This window comes from Dasypus novemcinctus, chromosome 24 (assembly GCF_030445035.2).
Source record: "Dasypus novemcinctus isolate mDasNov1 chromosome 24, mDasNov1.1.hap2, whole genome shotgun sequence".
NCBI lineage: Eukaryota > Metazoa > Chordata > Mammalia > Cingulata > Dasypodidae > Dasypus > Dasypus novemcinctus.
The window spans coordinates 20510917-20535167 of NC_080696.1; the positions used below are offsets into that span (position 1 = coordinate 20510917).

The 24251-nt window shown below is 39.3% G+C and overlaps 1 long non-coding RNA gene across 1 annotated transcript; it reads left to right on the forward strand.

Annotated features, from left to right (window-relative positions):
• Positions 1–1555: 1555 nt before the first annotated feature.
• LOC131275858 (uncharacterized) lies at positions 1556–23777 on the forward strand. Its single transcript, XR_009183331.1, has 3 exons — positions 1556–1642; positions 12353–12569; positions 23596–23777. It is a non-coding gene; the product is annotated as an uncharacterized lncRNA (long non-coding RNA).
• Positions 23778–24251: the final 474 nt, after the last annotated feature.

Below are 24251 nucleotides of genomic sequence, written 5' to 3' on the forward strand. Positions count from 1 at the left end.
ACGCATGGTAAGTTTGTAGTAACTGGTGGCTATTGCTATTATTATCATCTCATCTTCACGGACACACACGGGGATGAATGACAAGATGAAAAACTGCCACCTTGTGGTTATGCAAATCAGAAGCAATGCCTGTAACTTGTCAGTTAACCTTTTCACCAGAAGGAGGCAAAGAATGAATTCAACCCTGAAATCATATTTGTTTCCTCTGAAAACACCCAAACAACAAAATCCAAAAACCAAAAACCTCCCTCTTTGAAGTTCTAGAACTTCTGACAAAAGGTACCTGGAGAAAAAAAAAAAAAAAATAGGAACCTCTCACAGTCCAGAAACAGGTGTAACTGCAGATCTCGGCCAGTGTAGATGTGAGGCGTGGTCATGGTGTGGCTGGCACCCAGCCTCTCCTCTCTAACTCCCACTCCACTGCTGGGCGGCAGTCTTCGTTACCTCCCCTTGATTAGCCCAGAGCCCTCACTGGTCTCCCTTTCTCCAGTCATCCATCCATTGCATCCATCCTCCCCAAAGCTGACATTCATATCTGTGACTCATAGGGCAGATCATGCCAGCCCCCTTTCTGAAAATGAGGAAAATTTAAGGCCGTCAGCATGGCATCCAAGGCCGAGGATGTCTGGCTGCAGCTCTCATAGCCAGCCTCACTTTCCACTACCCTCCTGAGTCACTGACCAGGCTTCTGTGTCCTTGTTCGCCCTATTCCTTCCACTGGAATATATTTTAACTCCTTTCTCCCTGATTTAAATCTACTCTGTTTATTCTCTAATCTACAGATCAAGTGCCTCTCTTGAAGGCTTCTTGAGCCACCAAGACTAAAGTTACTTTATATCTGGAAAACTCTCTCCTCCCATCATTCCTGCTTCTTTATGTTATAATTGGAAACGGTCATGTTTATGCCCCTACCTGTATTGCAAAATCCTTAAAGGAAACAGCCATGTCTGTCTTCAGCAGCATCCAAGCAGATCTGCACTTGAATATCACCACTACAACTTGCATTGTGATATAGAATGAGGTACCAAATCTCTATCTTCTATGCATTGTTATTACTAAAATTTAATTATGCAATTGCAGGCAAAGGTTAACTAATTCCTCAACCCACTTCTTCCAGATTGCAAAACTGAGTATCTTTTCTCAGCCTCCCTCAGTGTTGGGTGAAGTCATGCATAGAGCCAAAGGAATATGAGCAGAACTGATGTTTGTCACTTCTTGGCTTGGCCCATTAAAACTTCCTGTGTAATCCTCCATGTTTTTTCCCACTTCTGCAGAAACTTTGGATGCCATGCTTTGAAGATGAAGGTGCAATAGCCAAATTCCAAGATGGTCTCTGATGTTCCTCACCCTTGGCATCCGCTCCGTTGTGTAATCCCCTCCCATACTACATAGGGTTGATATGTATAACCAACGAGATATTGCAGAAACATCAATGTGAGACTTCCAAGGCTAGGTCATAAGAGCCACTGTGACTCCTGCCTTGTCCTCTCTTGGATCATTCTCTCTGGTAGAAGCCAGCCCCCCTTTAAGCAGTCCTGTCGAGGGGTCCACATGTGAGGAACTGTGGGTTCCCACCCCCCTGCAGCATAAACTCTTCATGCAAGGGAGGGAGTCATTTTGGAAGAGGATCCTCTACTCCTAGGTAAGTCTTCAGGTGATGGCTGCCTCTGAGCCAGAATCCTAAGACAGACCCATCCAGCTAAGCTCCTCCCAAATTTCTTATCCATGGAAACAGATAACGTTTATTGTTGTTTTGAAACACTAAATTTTGGCACAATTGGTTATAGATTTGCAATTAGCAACATATTCAAGGGTCCATAAACCAGAAGGGGCTTGGGTTCCTGTATGACCTCTTATATGGAAACTGCCCACTGACATTGGGGGGTTTATTTGCAAGTGGGAACCCCAAGGTTCAAGCTTCATTAGCGTCATGATAAATATGCCTCTGTCAGACCCTAGTACATCTCCCTGTTTCTTCAGGTCTTCTTTTTATGGTCTTTAGTAAAATTTTATGTTTTTTTTTTTCCCCAAAGGTTTTGCATATTTTTGTTAATTCCTAGACATTTAAGAGTGGGTGTTGTCATTGTAGTTTGGATCCTCCTTCATTTCATTTTCTTATTTTTTCTTCCCTTCTTAATTTTTTTTTTTGGAGTAATTAGGCACTTAACGGTTTTATGTCTGTTGATCCCTATGTTTGGCTACTTTGCCCAACTCTCATGTAAGTACAAAAATTTTGCTAGTTAATTAATCTTGGATTTTCTAGATAGATAATCATATTATGTGCAGAAAATAACAGTTTTTCTTTCTTTTGACAGCATCTATTATTTTACTTTATTTTATTGTGTTGAAAAATACTTCCAGTAAGATATTGAATGAATAGAGTGAGAGGAGTTAGCATTGTCTTTTTAATGTCTCACAATTAAGTTTGATTCTTGCTCTGGATTTCCAGTAAATTGAAATTAAGCACATTCTCTTTGATGCCTAACTTGCTAAACTTTTTTAAAAATCAGGGATTCTTTTTTAATTTCACCAATCATTTTTTATCTCTATTGAACTGCGGTTTTTCTGATTTAATATATTAATGTAGTTAACAACATAAGTACATTTTTGTAATTTTGAACCAAGCTGGCTCTTTTGATATAACTCTCATTTAGACACATATTATTCTTTTAATGAATATCATCAAATTTGATTTGCTAATAATGTAATACAATTTTTACCTCTATGTTCACACAAGAGAACCATCTATTATGTTACTTTATGGAGGTATCCTTTTTAGATTTTCATATTAATGTTATTTTAGCTAGCAAAATGATTTGAATAAATTTTCATCTTTTTCTGTCTCCTGAACAGTTCCCATATTAGAGGATCTGTTCCTTGAATGTTGGGTAGAACCTAACCCATAAATCTGTCTGGGCCAGGTATCAGTTTTAGGAATAAATTTTTGATTGCCCTTTCAGTTTCTTCCAAGGTTTTTCATCTATTCAGCATTTCTACTTTTTCTTAAGCCAATTTTAGTAATTAAAAAAAAGTCTCTTCTACAACTCTCTTTCTTTTCTTATTACTAAACTTCCTTGCATGTTTCTTCTCTTCCTGCTTTTTAATCAGATTTCCCAGAGTCTATTTTATTGGTCTTCAAAAGACAAACTTTGTTTTTTTTTTAAAAAAGATTTATTTGTTTATTTCTCCACTCCCCATTGTTTTGCATTTGCTGCCTGCTTTTCTGTGTCCATTCTCTGTGCATTCTTTTGTGTCTGCTTGTCTTCTCATTAGGTGATACTGGGAACCAATCCTGGACCTTCTGGAGTGGGAGAGAGGTGCTCGATCTCTTCTCCCACATCAGCTCCCTGGCCTGCAGTTTCTCATTGTCTCTTTTTGTTGTGTCATCTTGCTGTGCCCTCTCTCTGTGCAGGCCAGCACTCTGGGTAGGCTGGCACTCCTGCATGGGCCAGCTCCACACAAGCCAGTTCTGTGCTTGGGCCAGCTTGCCTCCCCCAGGAGGCCCCAGGAATCAGACCCTGGACCTCCTATATGCTAGATGGGAAGCCAATTGCTTGAGCCACCTCCACATCTCAGCAACCTCAGCAAACAAAAAAGTTTTATTTTTGTTTGGTTTCATGTTTTAGTAACTTATTTTATATTTATTAATTCTTTTCATCAACTTTCTGGAGGCGTATTTTGATCTTTATATAGCTCCTTGAGTTAAAAGTTTATTTTTAGTCTCTCTCCTTTTTAAATAAATGAGTTTTTAAGTTTTCCTTTGAGTATGGCTTAGTTTAGTCTTCATCTTTTATGCTTGATAACAAACTTATTTCTGAAGACTATAAAATTTACAATTTTATTTTTCAGTATTTGGATAAGTGTTTTTAATTTTCCAGTAGTTCTTATTCTCATCTTTTCCCCTGCTTCATCTTTTCTTTTTCTCCTCCTTATTTTAATTTTACACCATTGTGGTCATCATATTTACTATATGACTTTAAATTTGTTGATATTGCTAAACCTTCCATGATTTTTGGGATCTGTTGGACATATCACTAATTGAGAGCAATAATTCAAAATCTACTATGATAATAAGGTTTTCAATGTCTTATATTGGTTTTATCAATTTTTGTTTTATCAATTTTGAGGCTACTTTATTAGGTGCATAAACGTTTAGAATTGATAGCTTTTTGATGAGATGGACATATATCATGATGTAGTGGCCTTGTCTATTTCTCTCAATGCTTTTTGTTTGCAAATCAGTTCTGTCTATAGTAACATAGTTTGTCCAGTTTTTTTTTGACTAATATTTATTTACCTGCTACATATTTTCCCATCCTTTCTTTTCACCTTTATGTCCTTAGCTTTAGTTGTATGGCATGTTTACATGCCAAAGAGCTAGATTTTGTTTCTTTGTTTTATTTCAATCTGACAAACTCTGTCTTTTGACATTTGTGAGTTTTATTCATTCCCTTTCTGGTATATTTTGATTATTGTTGAAATTGAACTTGTCTATTTGCATTTTATTTTTTAATTTCTATTTGACCCACTTTTTCTATGCTTCTTTTTTTCTCCTTTGTTGCCACTGTTTAGATTGAGTAAGGTTTCATGGTTTCCTTTCCTTCTTAGATATTTTCCCTCTCCCTGCAGGTTTGGAATTTATATACTTTATTATTTTAATTTTTGTTATTTGAATGAATCCCCATTTAACCATAAATATAGAATGTAATAATGTCTAAAGCCCCAGCTTACCTTTTTTTTGGGTACAGGTGGGTGGGTGGAGGAGAATGCATGTTGTTTATAGTTCATAGGCACCTCTGACTAGAGTTGAAGCAACGAGGGATGAGCTGGTGATTTCACTAGGTTTTTAAGGAGAAGAAGTGGGAGTAGCAGGGAAGTGAAAGTGGGGGAGGGAAGCAGGATGACAGGATGGGCAAAAAGAGCACAACAGTGGACGCACAAGAGTGCAGTGTTACAGAAGCAGAACACACATTTCTTATTGGGACACAGCTTATGATCCCACAATGTAAGTGTGTGTGAGTTTATGAGCATATGCGAGTATGTTTGTAAGCATGTGTATGTGAGCATGTCAGTGGGTGAGTTTGTGTGTGTGTATGTGAGTATATGATTATGTGCATGCACAGGTGTGGATGTGTGTGAATGTGTTTGTGTGTTTTTATGGGTGTCGTGTGTGTGTGTGAGAATGCTTGAGTGTATATGAATGTGTATTTATGTGTGTCAAGCTGAGTGCTGAGGAAAAGGAGAGGCAGAGAGTAGAAACGGAGCTGGAAAATACATTTGAGAGTACACAAGGTCATTTTCACTTTACTTATGACCAAAGACAGCAGAGTTTGAGGGCAAAGAAGGCAGTGATGGGGCTGTGTCAGGGAAGCCCATTCTTGTCACAGGGGGAAAAACAGAAAAGGCAGTGTCCAAATTGTATGTTTCTTTTCTAGAAGACCAACAGATGAGGAGAAACTGAATTTGCTTGGCTCGGAGGATAAAGCTTGCGAGGAACAGTGACCTATGCAGGTCAACTGGCATAGCTCAAAAATATATCCTCTTTCACAACGGAAGCCCAAATGATGTTATTTTCGAGACTTTTATCCCATAATCTTGGTAATCTGTTTTGTGTGCTTGCTATCAGTACAAGAATCAATTTGTTAACAATGGTTACTAAAGAAGTTTCAAGTCTCATCTCAGTGCAATCTATATTCTGATTAAATTATACACGGATTTTGAGAGTTCAATAATGATAGTCCACATGGTGCAGAAAAGGAAAATTCAAATAGAATATTCTCTCATTCAGTGACGAGAGTACTCATGACATGTGGGCTTATGAGAAACAGATATGGTAAAACAATATCCCCCATGTCTAGTCTGCTTCTCTCCACAAGTCAGGGTTATGAAATCTTTTCCTGAATGAACTGACACACAAAATGGAATTAATGTGATGTTTTATATTATGTCTTTCATGCTAAGCTGTCTTTTTTTGTTGCTACTACCACTGAAATCTCACAGAGTCACTTCCAGTCTAGAATGAGATGTGAGCTTTAATGTTGAATGGACTGTCTTCCTAGTTTATTTCTAACACAGTTTATGTTTCAGTGAATGAGTGAAAAACTAGGACATGCCGGAAGCCTATGAACCACCTTTGATAAGGAATTTTTCTAAAATTTTTTTTCCTTTATTAAAGAAGTTATGGGTTTACAGAACAATCGTGCATACAATACTAGATTCCCATATACCCCCCCCCCCACCACCAACACCTTCCATTGGTGTGGAACATTTGTTACAGTTGATGATAGCACTTTTAAAAATATTTTTACATAATTGTACTATTACTTAAAGTCCACGGTTTGACTTAGGTTTTACTGTTTATATTGTGCAGTGAGTACCATAGATTTAAAAAAAAATTTCATTTTATTACCATTTCCTCCCTTTTACTTTTTAAAGATTTATTTTTTATTTATTTCTCTCCCCTTCGCGCCCCCCCCCCCCCACCAGTTGTCTGCTGTCTGTGTCCATGTGCTGTGCGTTCTTCTGTGACTGCCTGTATTCTTGTCAGCGGCCCTCTTGGAATCTGTGTTTCTTTTTGTTGCGTCATCTTGCTGTGTCAGCGCTCCGTGTGTGTGGCGCCATTCCTGGGCTGGCTGCACATTTTTTCACACTGGGCGGCTCTCCTTACAGGGCGCACTCCTTGCGCGTGGGGCTCCCCTATGCGGGAGGCACCCCTGCGTGGCATGGCACTCCTTGCGCGCATCAGCATTGTGCGTGGGTCAACTGCACACGGGTCAGGAGGCCTTGGGTTTGAACCTTGGACCTCCCATGTGGTAGGCGAACGCCCTATCCATTGGGCCAAATCCACTTCCTTAACATTTCCCCTTTTAATCACATTCATATATATATTTTAGTGCTGTTAATTGCGTTCACAATGTTGTGCTACCATCACCCATCCAGCATCAAAACCTTTACCTCATTTCAAATAGGAACCCTGTACATTTTAAACCTTGACTTCCCATTCTGATAGGGACTTTCATTGAGAAGTGAGAAAGACTTGTTATTTATCCATTTTTCTGGTGTCATGTGAGGACTCAAGGGATTTTTAAACATATGGTTTTATCATGTATAAGTCTTAACAAAGCATTACTAATAGAGAACTGGCATGGAGACAACTACACAATAAATTAGGGAAAAAGAACTAAGGGAGGGGAGCTAAGATTTGAAACCAAGGATATATTTGTGTTTTATTTAAAGTCTTCTTCCGGTGACTATTTAAGACGATGCCAATTATTATTATTATTATTTTTAAAAGATTTATTTATTTACTCCCACCCCTCCACCCCCATTCTGCTCTTGCTGTCTGTTCTCTGTGGCCATTCACTGTGTGTTCTTCTGTGCCTGCTTGTCTTCTCCCTAGGTGGTACCAGGTAACTGATCCCAGGACCCTCTGGAGTATGAGAGAGGTGCTCAGTCTCCTGCACTGCCTCAACAACCCGGTTGGGCATGTCTCTTATTGTCTCTCCTCTGTGTCTCTTCTTGTTGTGTCATCTTACGGCACCAGCTCTCTGCTTGTGCCAGCTTGCCTTCACCAGGAGGCCCTGGTAACTGAAACCTGGACCTCCTATAAGGTGGACAGGAGCCCAATCGCTTGAGTCACATCCACTTCCCTATTAATATTTTTAAAATCAAATAATTTGAAGTGACTTTAGAATACTGAGTTTTTCTAACATAGGTCTTGTTATAGGTTCTAAGAAGAAAGGCCATGGAAGAGTCTTGCCCTAATTCATTCTGTTAACTTCACCATCCCATCTTAGTTTGCAAGAGCTGTTATCACAAGACCACATAATGGGCTGACTTAAGAAACAGGAATTTATTAGCTTATGGTTTTGAGGCTAGAATTCCAAAATCAAGAGATCAGCAAGGCCATGGTTCCTCCCCAAAGACTGTAGTATTCTAGGGCTGGTGGACATTATGATGTCCTCTCTTTTCTGGCTTTCTGTGACTTCTGGGTTCTCTTTATCAGGCCTCCAGTATTCTGGAGTAAGATCTACCTTCATTCAGCTGGAAAACACTTTAATTAAAAATAACATCGTCAAGAAGTTCCCTTTTCAGTGGTTCACACCTACAGGGATGCAGAAGATTAAGAACATGGCTATGATGTGGTATATCATTCAATCTACCACAGTCCCCTATATCCACTGTTCTTTTCAGCAAGCTTTAAGGTTTTTGTTTATTGAGATGACCATTAAATAGTGTAAAGTTAACCATTTTAAAGGGAACAATTCCATGATCTTTAGTACATTCATGATTTTAAGCAACCATTACGTCTATCTAGTTCCTAAACATTTCCAACACACCAAAGTCAAACCCTGTACCCATTAAGGAGTTTCTTCCCCCTCTTCCAGTCCCTGGCCACCACCAATTTGTGTTCTCTGCCTGCAGGTTTATCTATTCTGAACACTACACATAAATGGAATCCTACAATATGTGTCCTTTTGTCTCTGACTTCTTTCCCTTAGCATAATGTTTTAAAGGTTCATCCATGCTGTAGCAAGTATCAGAACTTCATTCTTTTTTATGGATGAATAAATTTCCATTGTATGGATGTGGCACAATTTGTTTATTCCCTTATATCTGTTTTATCCGTGTTCCTTCTTCCTTGCCAAACCTGGGCTTCACAACTCCTATTGACTCCTATTTTCTGGCCACATAAACTCCTCCAAATAACTGTTCTCTTTGTTAAGAGTCAAAGTTTACCCAGACCCTACCTTGAGCTTTCAGGCAGCAGTATCTGCATGATATCAAGGAGGGTACCAATTGGGGGTCAGTTACAGGACCCCTGTGGGATGTTAGCTGCCTGTTTTGGGTATTAGGAAATTTGTATATAATAATTATTTGATAACTAGTTCTTCCTAACTCATTTTTGGATGAGATGTGATTTTATATCTGTTCTGTCCTCTCCTACCCAAGCCCTTATTGATTTCCACTGCTACTAGTTGGACATTTCAATGTCCAACTCACACAACCGATGCTTTGTCTATTAAAGAGGAGACAAGACCTTCAAAAACTTTCAGGCATTTATATGCTTTGATTCAGGTTGGAACTTCTGAGGGAATCTTGTAATCTACCCCAAAGCCCACTCCTCTGTTCAAGTTGTATGGCAGGCCCCTTTTAAGCAGGGTCACTGTTAATCCAGAAAACTAGGGAATAATGACTATTCTAAACTTAAGAGGTTCAGAAACATGATCAACTCCTGGCGAGTGTGGAGGAATGCTTTAAGTTTGGTCCTGGCCATGATGTCTGCTTTTTCTTTATTAAAGGAGCCCCCAAGAACGAAGAGATGCTTGTTGGTAGAAGAGCTGGTGGTGTTAGAACCTTGAGGTTCCCCCGAGGGCATAGTCTTAATTGTGATTTCCTTGATTTAGAAGACTGCTTCCATCCAGGGTGAGGCACATAGGAGAGGGATGCTGAGGACCACATGCATCCCTGTTCTGGGCTCAGCTGTTCTTCCCTGTTGGGTTCATCCCATTGGCCAAAATTGTAGATTTTCAGAGGCATCCACTCCTCTTCCCACCTTCACTGTAACCTGATTCTGAATGTCACCTTTCCCCTTATTTAGACGACCTGTTTCCATATCTCTCAGCTCTCATTTAGTCTTTCACAGCCACAACATTACTTTCCTGAAACAGGGCCATTGCAGTGGCTCCTATTACTTACAGAGTAGAAGACCAACTGCTGGGCATTCACCAGGCTCCTTTATACATCCTTAACCTATTGCACTGGTCAAATCATTATTTTCACAGAGTCTCCTCTGTTTGATACCTCATCACCTTTGGGTGATGCTATTCCTTAGAAAACTTTCCCTTTCTCCTTCTCCACTTATAACAAACTGTCTCATTTTTCAAGATCCCTCTTTACTCTTCTCTTTTATGTTGTGCCTTCCCTGAGACCATTGGTTGGAGGTCAATGGTCTTGCTTCTTCCTTTCCTTTCTGATTCGAAGCAAATAGGGAGCATGTCCTCTGTATTACTTTGTGTGTGTCCTCTCAGGCCTCATGTTATTGCTTGAATTTTTACTTATTTATCTTCCCCTAGCCAGGGGCATTCTTGATTTCCTTGTTCTGCTCCTGGCTCCTGGCTTGCCTCACCCCTACAGGGCACCTAGAGAGTGAGGCTCTGTCTTTTCTGTGTCTTTGGCTTCCTCCTTGCAGGGACATCTATGGGTAGGCCAAGTGGACATCCAACTTCCAACTGACCAGAGATATCATCAGAAATGTCAAGTGCTGCCATAGTCTCAAACACTAGGTTGGATTTATGTATTCATAATAAAATGCTAAGTCCTTCCTTTCTTTATTCCTGCTTTTGACACCACCAGAAGCTCCCTTTGGAAGATTTCTGCCACCTGTGGGAAGTCTCACAGTGCTTATTTTTGGGCCCAAGTTAAGCCCTCCCCTTTCTGGAATTCCTTATGCCATCTTAATATGAGATGTATCTGGGGTTTAGATTACTTTGCTTGGTGCCTGAGCTGACCTCCTGGGTCTAAGGCTACTTAGTTTTATTATATTTACAGGTAAACCATATTATAATGATGTAATTAAAATTATATGAAGAATTAAACACTATTTTTAGTTTACCATATAGACACCAGTTGGTCCTGAACTGATTTTTCATTATTCTTGTAAATTGATTCTATTTTTAAAATACTTATTTTTCCTGAAGTCAACTTATTTCTAAAGAGCCATTAGGACAATCTATTAGGTGAAAAATGTCTTTAAAACTTTTTTTTTATTGTGGAGATACTGAAACATGTATACCAACAAAATAGTGAAGTGAACCCACAAATACCTATCACTCAGCTTTCTTATTTTTTATCCAGATTATCATGAAGTAATTTTTAGACATATCTTTTATCTGTAAATATTTTGGCTTGTATGTCTAACAAATAAGAAAGTTTCTTTCAGGATGGGCTGTAACATCCTTGACACTAAGACACCTGTAGTTGCTAGAATCTTGTTTTTTTTACATGCCTCATTTTATAGTTGCTAGAATCTTGCCCACAGGAGTTGCTTAAGCCCCTCTTTTTAAAATCAGTTTTATTGATATATATTAATAAAGCATACAATGCCTCCAAGGTGTACAATCAATGCTATTTGCTGTAATCACATAGTTGATTCATCACTTCAATCATTCATCACTTCAATCATTATTAGAGCATTTTCATTATTTCAAAATTAATAATAATAAACAAAAAACAGACAAAGAAACGACCAAGAAAATTCCTCATCTCTCAATCTCCAGCCCCTTTTTGATGAATTGATTGATTGATAATCAGTTAAATGATACTTGGGTGGTCAACTTTCTGAGTTATCATCAATGCATGCAGAAGGAAGCTTTCTCTTGTGCTGATTTCTTCTTACTCTTGGTTAACTTTGAGGAGAGGCTTTTGTGACAGATGAGTTCTATTTATTTATTTATTTATATTTTCATAATAATAAACTTTATTTTTACAGAAGTTTTAGATTACAGAAAAGTTACATCAAAAGTATAGGGGTGAGCAGAGGTGACTCAAGGGATTATGTGCCTTCCCTCCCACATGGGAGGCCCCAGGTTTGGTTCCTGGTGCCTCCTATAAAAAAAGACAGTGAATGTAAACAACAAAGGGCAGAGAATTTTTTTAAAAAGCATAAGGGATTCCCATATAACTAACCCCCATGCATGTTTTCCTGTAATATCAACATCTTACATTAGTGTGGGACATTTGTTACAATTGATGAGCCAATATAGAAGAATTGCTAATAACCAAAGTCTGTAGTTTACATTATGGTTTACTCTTTGCACTGTACAGTTGTATAGGCTTTGAGAAATGTATAGTGTCACATATCTGTCATTGCAGTGACAGACAGGTTTTAAAGGCCAGCACTCTATAATTCATGAATATTCTTCTTTTCTTTTTTTTTTTTTTAACACAAAAGAGAATGAAGCAAACCATTTTTAAGCCAGATCAACAGGAACCTTAACAAACTCATGCTATTTCCAGCCCTGTAGCCTTGGGCAAGTAGTGCAACTTCTCTAAATTCACTTTTCTTATCTGAATAATGGAGATAACAATAGTATCTACCTCTAGGGTTTTGTTTGGATTAAAAGATAAATCAAAAGTACAAGACTATATCAGACTATATCAGGTATCCAGTAAGTGTTCAATAAATATTATCAATTTCTGTTTTTCATGGCAGCAAGCTTTTTTTTGTGGATTCCAGAAAAGATACCTGTGGGTGTGGGACCCTTTGCTTGGATTGGATTCAGTAGGGGGGTCTTTGATTGGATTGCTTCAGTGAAGCATGACCCAGGGTAAGTCTTGGTCCCCTTCCCAGATTTCTTTATAAATAGAGGACTGAAAGCAGAGACAAACAAAGAAAAAGCCTCAGACTTGGAGAGAAGAAATCCAGGAGCTCAGAGAGGAACCAGGAGAAAGGAAGCCACAGATGGAACAGCCAGAAGCTGAAGCATCCAAGACTTGAAAGAGAAGCAGATGCCTCCATGTGCCTTGTCATCTGAGAGGAATCCAGGATTGCCAGCAGCAGACCTTTGGTGAGATAACATCCCTAATGATAGTTGAATTGGGCATTTTCATGGCCTCAGAACTGTAAACTTTTAACCTAATACATACCTATTATAAAAGCCAACACATTTCTGGTATATTGCTCCCCACAACTCTTAGCAAACTAAAACAGGTACCTAGTAAGTACGTGTTCAATAAATATTATCTATTCCCATTTTTCATGGCAGCAAAATCTTAGTCTCATTTTTTTTAACAAAACATTTAAACTCTGGAAGAAGATTGAAATTGGCAACTAGCACCTCATAAAATGACATAGAGCCATTTAGAAAAGTGGCAGAGGTATTTTATATCTTAAATCAGCACTATATAAACATCTGAAGGAGCCAACAATATTTTATGTTCTCCAAGTATTTCATAGAAGCAATTGGGATCCCACTGGGGAACAGTCTTGCCAAACCCCTTTGAGTTCCAAGGGTAGTCTTTTCAAAATCTCCCCTTCTCTATTGTCCCAGGCAATGTTCTGCCAGAAAATGGCCTGCGAGCAATTTCTTTACTCAGCTCACCAAGAGTAACCCCAAAGAAATGACATGCTAAGATTTGTCAAGCCCTCAAAAGCTTTACTTTGCTTTATTTCTGAATACTAGAGAAGTATTCAGGGCTGTGTTTAAGAGAACAGATTTTTAGAAACCATACTAGTTGTCCACAACAGAGCAAAAGGGCAGGAGGTATTAGGCCCATTTCCAGATTTCTCTTTGGTCCAGGTTGTCTAGATTTACATTCAGCCACTGGGATAGTTTATCCAAAAGTTGTTAGAATGATTTGAGTTTCATACAGTGTTATAAAAACACAGTAGGAGCCTGATGTCTTTATTTTTCATGAAGTGTTGCTGGAGGAAGTGAAGCATACGTTAATCTCAAATCCTGGAGCTGTAGGGACCATGATGAAGAAATGTTCATCATATCACCAAGACTGGATAGTAAGCAAGGACAATTTCCCCTTTTTTTTTCATGTTTCATCTACCCACCAATATGTTCTTAGACATAACAGCTATGGAATAATCTCTCTTCAAACCCTGATAGCATTTCTGTAAAATCCTTCTGTTCTTAGGAAATACGATGTTGAATAATTTGATAAGGCCAGTGATAGAGATGAGGGCACAACAAGTCTCACTAAATCATAGACCCAGCTGATTCAGGGAATTCCTACATCAGGCAGGGGTACCTTAGCCGGATAGCTGCAGTAATGCTGTGTAACAAATACTAAAACAAATCTCAGCAACATACAACAACTATTTATTTTTCTTGATCATGGTACTAGAGGTCAGCAAGAGTAACCTGGCTTCAGGCTGCAAGTGGGTTCAGGTTTCCTCCATCTGGTTCTCATTCTGGGACAAGTGATGACCCAGGACATGGTCTTCCCAGGGTTGTGGCAAAAGTTCAAGAAGGGTGAGCAGAAACATGTGATGTTTCTTAAAGCCTGGGCTCTGAACTGGCACACTGTCATTTCTTCTCACATTTCATTGGCCAAAAACACATCCTATAGTCAAGCCCAACAGGTGTTGGATGAGGAAGTAAAGTCCATTCACAGAGACCCATGGCAAGGGAAGGAAGCGGAAGTTGTGAGCAGAGAATACAGCCCACAACACAGAATATCTCAAGTAATTCAGTGCAGAAACATCAAGGTAGATCTTGTTTTCTAGGCAACTGGGAAAGCATTATACATTTTATCACAGTGGCTCGTAATTGAAGTTGTACATTAGATATTCTGATTCTGCAGCCCAGGTTATACATTTTGAAAAATCTTCTCAGGAAATTCCCATGTAGTGCTTACCACCCCCCATCCCAAGGTATAAGCAATGACTAGGTACTTTTCTGGCATGTGAATCTTTGATATTTTGTTGATCCCAAGAGATTAAGAGTACATGAGGAATTTCCTAAAGCAATAATTTGAGAATTATAATATACCTGACAAATAGAGCCTATAAGTAGGAGGAAATTAATATTGGATTTCTTTGGATTATAGGGAAGCAATTTATATTTGAGTAGCACAAGAATTCAAATCATGCCTACATCTTCATCTTTAAACTACTAGATATGTTATAAAAGTGAGATCATACAATATATATTTTTTTCTAGCTTATTTCACTCAACATGATATCTTTAAAGTTCATCCATGTTGTAACATATAGCAGAACTTCCTTCCTTTTTATGATCAAATAATATTCCATTGTATGTATATACCACATTTTGTTTATCCATTCATTTACTGATGGACACTTGGGCTGCTTTCACCTTTTGATTACCAAACAATTCTTAAGGTAGGCAGTATCCCATTGTATTAATCAGCCAAAGGGGTGCTGATGCAAAACACCAGAAATCTGCTGGGCATTATAAAGCATATTTATTTGGGGTAGGAACTTAAAGTTACCAGGCCATAAAGCATAAGTTACTTCCCTCACCAAAGTCTATTTCCACATGTTGGAGCAAGATGGCTGCTGATGTCTGTGAGGGTTCAGGCTTTCTGGATTCCTCTTGGCTCAGCTCCTTTGTTTCCTTCCCAAGGTCAGTTGTAGACTATGAGGCTCTCTAGACTTTGCTTCTCTCCACAAGGTCAGCTGTGGACTATCAGGTGAACAGCTCTGTCTCTTTCCCCGGGCTTCAGCTTAAGACTTCAGCATCAAACTCCAACTTCAAAACTCGAACATCAGAAACCTGCAACTCTGTCCTTTGCCATGCCTTTTATCTGTAAATCCCCACCCAGAAAGGGGCAGGGACTCAATGCCCTAATGACATGGCCCAATTAAAGCCCTAATCATAACTCAATCAGACCCAGATACAGATCAGATTACAAACATAATCCAATATCTATTTTTGGAATTCATAATCATATCAAACTGCTACACCCATCTTCCAGATGAGGAGACTGAAGCTCAGTGACTCCTAGTAACTTGACCAAGATCTCACAGCCTGTTGACCACTGAGTCAGGATCCCAATTTAGACCAGTTTGTATCCAAAGTTTTTGCTCTTCCCACCACATTACCCATGGAGAGTGCAGTATCCCATTTCTGAGGAATGTTATGTCTCCAAAATCTCATCCCTGGCAGTGTCTGTTTGCCTAACATCTGTCAAAGTTCATTAATTAATTTATTTGCTGGCTCCGTTTGGACAGGAATTTTGTCTTCTAAGGATTGTAATCTCCTGAAGTAAATGTCATGGGACTGGGTAATAGATACTGAAAAAAAATTAATAATGTATTAAAAAGAAAAGCATTAATACAATGACCAAAAGTACCCCTATATCTCATCGCCAAATAGAATTAAGCTTGAGATGATGTTTTGCTTTGATTTTGGATGGCCTTGGGATTATCCATATTTTTGTTACTCTTCAGTGAAAGTCAAGGGTTGATGGATCAAATAAAAAAATTAGCATCAGAATCACATTAGAAGAAAGGCAGATATCCAATCATTTCACTGTTCACAAAAACTACATTCTTTCCCTTTTCCCTCCTCTACTTAAAGACTTCATTGACCTTTTCTGAAGTCCCCATTTCCATTTAATCTCTATGCCAGTCAAGATCACAGTCTTTAGTCCCCAGCTTCCGTCCACCTAGTGATCACCCTTTGAAGTCACTGAGAAATCCATGCACAGAAGGAAGCCATTAGCAAGAGGAGTCCCAGACTATACAGCCTACCATAAATTAGAATGCTAAGGAAACATTTTCAACCACTGCTAAGTCACTCAGGCTGACTGTGGGCAGCGTCTGACCATCGATGACAGGTCACTAAAGAGTTGTCTCTAGGCAGCTCATTTCTGGTGGCAGCAATATTATGGTTTGGACTTCTGAAATGAGTTTTGTGTAGCACACGGCTGTTCCTCCAGTCCTTTTTTTAACCACTCCTCCTCTGCTGGAGAGGACCTGGGAGGCCAGGCTTGTTTTGGGGGCCCCTTAGTGTTGAATCAGCAGCCTCACAAACAGGGAGAGGTGATCTTGGTTTGCTAGGGCTGCCGTATCAAAGTACCACAAACTATTAATAGGCAGCTTAAACAGCAGATATTTATTGTTTCACAATTCCAAGGCCAGGAGCCTGAAACCAAGGTATTAGCAGGGCCATGCTCCTTCTGAACTCTGTAGGGGAGAATCCTTCCTTCCTCTTCCCAGCTTCTGGTGGTTTGCTGGTAATCCTTGGTGTTTCTTGGCTTGCAGACTTGTCACTCCAATCTTTGCCTCTGTGTCTGCACAGTCTTCTTCTTTGTCTCCATCTTCTGCTCCCTCTGTCCATCTGTGGGTCCAAATTTCCTAAGGACACCAGTCATATTGGATTAAGGCCCACCTGATTCCAGTTTTGTCTCATTTTACCTAATAATATCTTCAAAGACCCTATTTCAAAATCTGTCAAATTCACAGGACTGGGCATTAGGACTTGGGCCTGTCTTTTCAGGGGACACATTTCAACTCCTACCAGAGGCCCTGGAGATTATCTATCCAGGGGCCTCAAGGGTTCGTGGTGAGCATCCCTGAGGGTCTGTAGGAAGTGACAAAATGCTGGCAACCTGGCTGCTCTCTGGGGCACTCATTCAGCTTGAACATGAGCAATACCATTTGATTCATTCATTTATTCAAAAAGCCTTTAGAGAAGATCTATTTATGCCAGGTCCTGCTCTGTGCCTTGAAGAAAGACAACTGAAATCATTTAGTCTGAGGGCAAGAAAGAGGAAAGAATGAAGAAAAGCAAGTAGAACTGAGGAAACTGTGGGGCACCATAACCTGTATCCAGAAGGAAGAGAGAAAGAGACAGAGAGAGCATACAAGGAAATAGTGGCAGTGATCAAAACAGATTAATTTGGTCCCCGCCCCAATAGTAATGGCAGAGTGAGATGTTTTAGGGCTCTAGTCCTCCAGCAGAAGCTTTGAACAACCAGCAAGAACTGGCAGAAACATTTTTCTTAGTGGTCCAGAAAACACTAAAAGGACTGTAGTAATGGGACAAGGTCCAAATTAAGAAAAAGGTTTCTTAAAAGAGAGAGGGTCTTGTGGCAACCTGGCTGGCCCCACCCCCATCCCTTCACTGGCTTTGGAAATAACCTGTGCTCTCAGGGTAGATCTCCAGTCCCAGTCTGGAGGGAGCAGAGTCGTGCTCCTGCCCAAGCTGGGAGCTTATTTGTCTGGACCAAACTGTTTGGTGGTGGCCTGAGGTCCCCATTGTTCTAGAATTTAATTTGCATGTAGAATCCAGCCCTACTAAGCTCTCTTGCAGAGTGCTGTGAGAGAGCAGTCAGGTCGTGCTGCTTGGGGCAAAGGATTGCTAACTGTAGGACATACAGGGCAGTGTTCAGTCTGTGAAGGAACTGTTTACTAGGGAAGAGGGGATATTGTAACCCTGTAAATGCAGGAATCCCTATGGCCACAGGAGCAAGCCCAAAACAAGACACAAGCCAGAAAGGATCAGGGAGGACCTTAGGCTTTGGCCTGGAGCTATTCTCATACATTCCATTGTATGGATAAGCCCTGAAGGAGAGGACTTGCACAGGCCAATCTGCAAACACTGGAAAGAGTATATATATATATATAAATATATATATACATATATATATATTTTTTTGTTGTTAGCTCCTGGCATTCAAGGAAGGTTTGGTCAAAATACTAGGTATATACAAGCTTAAGGACAGATGATGCAGAGTCTAAATTTCAGTGATAACATATTAAAATATAAAATATCTAGATTGCAACAAAAGGTTACAAAACATACAAAGAAACAGGAAGTGATGACACAGGCAAATGAGAAGGTTAAATCATGAAAAACCATCCACAAAGATCAACAGACCTGAACATACCGGACAAAGACTAAGGTCAAAATAAAACGGCCTTAAATATGCTCAAGGAGCTAAGGGAAAACATAGACAAGGAACTAAAGGAAAGTGGTAGATGAGCACATACAGAATATTAATAGAGAGATGGAAATTATGAAAAGGAACCAAACAGTGAAGTCCATAGTAAGAGAAATTTAAAATTCCTTAAAGGAGTCCAAGAGCAGATTGGAGCTGGCAAAATAAATAATCAGTGAATGTGAAGACAAGACAATTGAAATCATTTTGTCAGAGGGACAGAAAGAAGAAAGAATGAAGAAAAGTGAGCAGAACTGAGGAAACTGTGGGACAACATCAAGTGTTTCCAGAAGGAAAGGAGAGAAAGGGATAGGGAGAATATTTAACAAAATAATTGCTGAAAGCTTCCCAAGTTTAGCAAAAGATGTGAATATGCATATTCAAGACACTCAACAAACTCCAAACAGAATAAATCTAAATAGACTCATGCCATAGCATATTATAATCAGAATGTTGAATGCCAAAGGCAAAGAGAATTCTGAAAGCTGCAAGAGAGAAGTAACATGTCACATACAAGGGATGTATGAGGTATGAGGAAGCCAGAAAATGAGGAGGTCAGTGAGGATGGGCTGAGCTTACAAGAGATGATCTCAGGAAACACCGTTAGGGGAGCAAGAAAGTGAGACATGGAGGGGAAGACAGCTCATAGAGGGTGTATCATGAACCCATGTATCTCTGTGCACCAATGGAGCTTAACCCAGCTGGGGAACCCTGGCACATGTTAAGAGTTATCCTTTCCGAGGGTGAGGGAGATGTGGTGTTTATACACCACCTCCCATCAGTCACTGGCTGAGAGCTGTTCCTAGAAGGCACTTCTGGCTGGCCACACAGGTGGCAAAAAGCAAAGGAAACCCCTCAGGCCAAGACATGTAGGTACTGGCAGTTGGACATTGGGCAGTGTGCACACAACCTGGTGCAGTGAGGGGGTAGGATAGACTACCGATGGTGTCCATGACATGCTCTTCCTCCAGATTGGCATGCGATTTGTACCTTGTGACTCTGTCTTGACAAAGGGAAAGTAATAGCAGAACACAGACCTCTATCTTAGTGATAGCTGTGCGGTGTTATTTGGTCTAGAGGCTTCACCCAGAGCACAGCCAAATGCTGATCTTAACATATAATCTTGATAGTTAAGATATAGAAGTGACATGCTCTAATTATTTACTTTAAATATAAATATAGCAAGTCCATGCCAGTCTCATGATGTCTTGATGTCATGAGGTCATTCTTGCTTGGATTCTGATGTGGCTTCTCAAGTAAGAGAGAGGGGTCTGACCTTGTGTTGCTTCTGTGGGAAAGCAAACACCCCTGGTATCTACATGCCATCCATTGTGTTTATGGAAAGGGGGCTCTTTGGGAAGGGAATTCAGATAGATTCAAGTGCTATTGGGCAATTTGAGGAACTTTCCTGACCAAGAATTTGCCTCAAGTAAAATACATCCCTAATAATGAAAAATCCCTGCTAGTAATAGGGTAAGAAAGACTCTTCTAAGTTTCCATTTCTTTTCTTCTGGCTTTCAGGTAGTGTAATTCATTCATTTAATCAACAAACATTGCCTTGGACCTTAGCTTGCTCCCGCGCTGGGGACACAGCAGTGAACAAAACCTAAAAGGGTCTGATCCTTTACTTTTCTAACCCAAATTCCACAGTGCAACGCAACCATGGGGCTTTGAAACTAAAACAAGAGAGCAAGGGCAAGTGAAAGGGAACAGAATGGCAGAGCTCCTGCATCTGATGGAAAAGGGCATTATTTACAGCCTGCCAGAGTAGCGGTGCTCCCAGTGTATTTTCCTGTCATCACATTAACTGAACTGTATTCAGATACTCTGACATGCCATAGAATTGCTAAAAATAATTTTTTATTTGTTTAGGAAAAACTAAAAGACCATTCCACGAATTAAAAAACAATTGCAGGACGGAAGGGAGCTGGGGAGAGGCACGGGCGCCCCTGGTGAGGATGGTGGTGGAGAGCGCGCTGCGTGGGGAAGGTGCAGCATCCCTTGTGCCTTGCGAGGCTCCTGTGTCCCCGAAAGCATTTCTGAGTTTTCCTGGCTCACAGACAAAAGAAACCTGACTCCAAGAATATGAAAAATTGGATTGATAGAGCAGATAAACTGCGAATTGAATGCTACCTAATATTATTCAAACTTCAACAAATATTTATTTATTTTTTAAATTTTCTAAAAAGATTTATTTATTTTTATTTCTTTCTCTCCCCTTCCCCCCACCCTGGTTGTCTGTTCTCTGTGTCTATTTACTGTGTCTTCTTTGTCCACTTCTGTTGTTGTCAGCGGCACTGGACTCTGTGTTTCTTTTTGTTGCGTCATCTTGTTGTGTCAGCTCTTCCTGTGTGCAGCGCCATTCCTGGGCAGGCTGCACTTTCTTTCGTGCTGGGTGGCTCTCCTTATGGGGCGCGCTCCTTGCGTGTGGGGCTGCCCTATGCGGGGGACACCTCTGCACCCCTGCGTGGCAGGGCACTCCTTGCACACATCAGCACTGCACAAGGGCTAGCTCCACATGGGTCAAGGAGGCCCGGGATTTGAACTGTGGACCTCCCATGTGGTAGATGGACACCCTAACCACTGGGCCAAGTCCACTGCCAACAAATATTTATTGAATGACTTCTATTTCAAGATACTCTACTAGAGGCTTGGGCCAATAGTAACCTAAAAATTCATTGCTTAATCTAGAAGAAAAAGTTTTCAGAACGGCTTTCGTTATTGCTTTTCTTTGGTGTCTTGTGCTGCTTGGCTACGTTGCTGCATGTCCATTCCTTCTGAAGAAAAAAACAACAGAAGTACAGCTTGATTAACCTTAAAATACTAAAGGAAAAATCCCAAAGTGGTGAATGAAATAAACATTGAAGATTTGTGTCTTACTAAAGTGGCTTATTGTAGTTGTTAGCGTTCTAAGAGGTTTCCTGCTTGGGATGGTTTCATGTAATAAACACAATGAATTGACTAGAGATAACGTGGGCAGCTTATACTGAGGAAGAAAGAAGTATGTTAATATAAACTAGGATAGAATTCAGTTGTGTGCTGTAAAACCTTGTAACTATTTCTGTAGCCTTGCAAACTCTCTGAAATGGTGGTCTTAATTATTGCTACTGATTGAATAATTATTTCTGACAATTCATTTTCTTGCCACACTGCTGTTTATATTTGAAACTTTGTACATTCAGTCATTTACATAGAAATTAAATTCCACAGGTCTCTCATTGTGACTTAAAGAATTAATGTCTTCTGATAATAAAATCAACATTTTTTACTTTAATTAATAGAGGAAAATCTAAATTTTGGCAAAGAGTCCCAAGCTATTTTTTTGAATATCAATATTTTTTGACAGAATTGATTTAAAACTTTTATCCTTACATCGTTAAGTATATTATCTTTCAGATCTCTTTTATTTTAATCATTTGAACGGATTTTCTCCTTTTGGCCCTTCATACTACATCCCCCCCCCCCCCCCCCCAATTCTTTACCTCGGTGTTTATACTGTTGAGGATTGTCAGCCAATGTTTGGTAGTTTTTTCTAAAGTAATTTGTTTTTACGTGCTAATGTTTACCAGTTTTGATTTTGTTACAGTTTTTTGGAAGGAATATGCTTTTGTTATTACTGTTGTAAGATACTACATCTTTTTAAATGAATAATAAAAATATTACCCTCAAGAATTATTTGAGTTTTCACAGACATCAACTCTTTGTTTTATAGAGATTATTGTCTAATTAATATGACTATCCCAATTTAGAAAATAGGATGTAAACTGGATTTAAAAAGTTTCAACAAGGAACACTATTTACATTGTAAAAGATTGATTTACTTTATAAAAGGTTTGCTTGTGTCTCTGTGTACATGTGTTATGTGTGTGTATCTTGAGCTATTTGACTCATGACAGGGTGGGGTTGAGTGGCAAGAAACCCATAGCTGCTGCAATTGGAAGGTCAATAAAATGAACATAAATCTGAATTCATATTAAAATTATAGTTTAGTGTTCAAAATTGTATTACTATGACCATGTTTCTGTTATTACAGTGCAAACCAAAAAAATATAGCAATAAAAAACAAAAAAGCTTATAAAATAAACTACTAGAGAATCTTAAAAAAAAGCAATCAGAAAATTTCGTTCAAGTTTGCACTAGTGAGAATTGTTAATCTTGGTTATAGACATTCTACGTAGTCAACGTTGAACTTTTTCCTTGAGCAAGGTGTTTATAAATAAGGAAAGAAAGGAATAGTCATGTAAAAATAAGATGAATGGTTGGTAAAAGTGAAAAATGCAGGAGATATGGCTATTTAGCATTATCACAGTTTTTCAGAAATACTCTTATATTGTAAAAACAAACTCAAAATCTTTCCACCAAAACTGATGTATGTGGAGTTTAATGCTATTGATACTCCATAAATAGTTTGCTTGAATATTTGAAGTTGTAGATGATTTTGTTCTGTTTTAAACAAACAGAACTCTTATATGCAAATAGTTAAAACAAAACTCGGAAAAATTGTAAGAATGCTCTTTTCTAATTCTGAAGATATTGCTTCATTTTAAAACATCAAGGGTGATTTAGATTTTTGGAAGAACGAAGGAGGCATGAAGATTTCTGAACTCTTATAAATACAAACCACTATTGGGAAGCCAGCCACAGGGGACAGCTGTGATTTATAAGCTGCATTAGTGCAAGAGCTTTTCTTTTTTGAACAACAATAATAGAAACAACAACAAAAACACTCCAAACTGAAACTGGGAAGGAACAGACACATTGTTTTCTTACTAATATGAGGTTGGAAACAGATTGACTTTCAAGTGAATTGGCCATGACCACAACAGCACTTGGAACTGACTCCAACTGATATTGCAGGCAGATGTGAGCTGGCCTTTGCAGGCCCACATTCAAAAACTTTTCTACTTGCTCCTACCCGCACATTTAAGCTGGTCTTTCTGGAGCGGCACAAACTGATTATAAACACCCATTACCTGAAAACATGCTGTTTGGCTTAATATGGGGCCAGTGTACTTAGGCTCTGATGTATAAAAATGTAACATTTATCCAGGATATTTGACAAATGCTCAGAAATGTACATTATGTTGACTGCTGTCAAAGGAACAGGCTTCTCCTATAAAGCTCATTAACCTCATTTCCACTTACTGAATAAAGTTCTGTTTTGTCTGACAGGGACCGTGATACCACAATACACAGCTTCAGAGTGAGGAGTGAGGAGGGAGAGAGAAGGAGGAGAAAATCCAGATTTCTTGCTAGAATCCGAGGACTAGCCCATGCTTCTCCCAGTGTGTTTTAAGTACCTGTTATCTATTTACTTCATTTATCCATCTATTTGTCTTATTTCAAAAAGGATTTGAGAGCACTACAATGATATGCTATTTTCTAAATGAATGTCCTTAATATACAAAGGACTCATAGAAATCGATAAGAAAAAGAGTTTTCAAAGGATATGGACAGAAAAAGACATACAAATTGCTTGAAAATAGTTTCATTTATCAGTTGAGCAGAACTCAAATTTTGAAAATACCCTGCGGGAGAAGATGTGATAGTACATAGTGCTGATGAGTTTGTGGGAAAACGTATTCTCATACTGCTAATCAGAGTGTAAACTAATACCAGCTTTTTGGACAACAATTTGGCAATATCTTTCCACATTTCAAATGCATGGATCTACTTGTCCTGAATTTCTTCCAATAGATATGACTCCCTCGTGTGTTCACACAATCTGAATATGGTACCACGGCTGCCTCTACCTCTTGGAGAAGTGGAGGCAAGGGTGCAAGAGAGACTCATTTATTCTCCGCATGCCGTTTGTATTGTTTAAATTT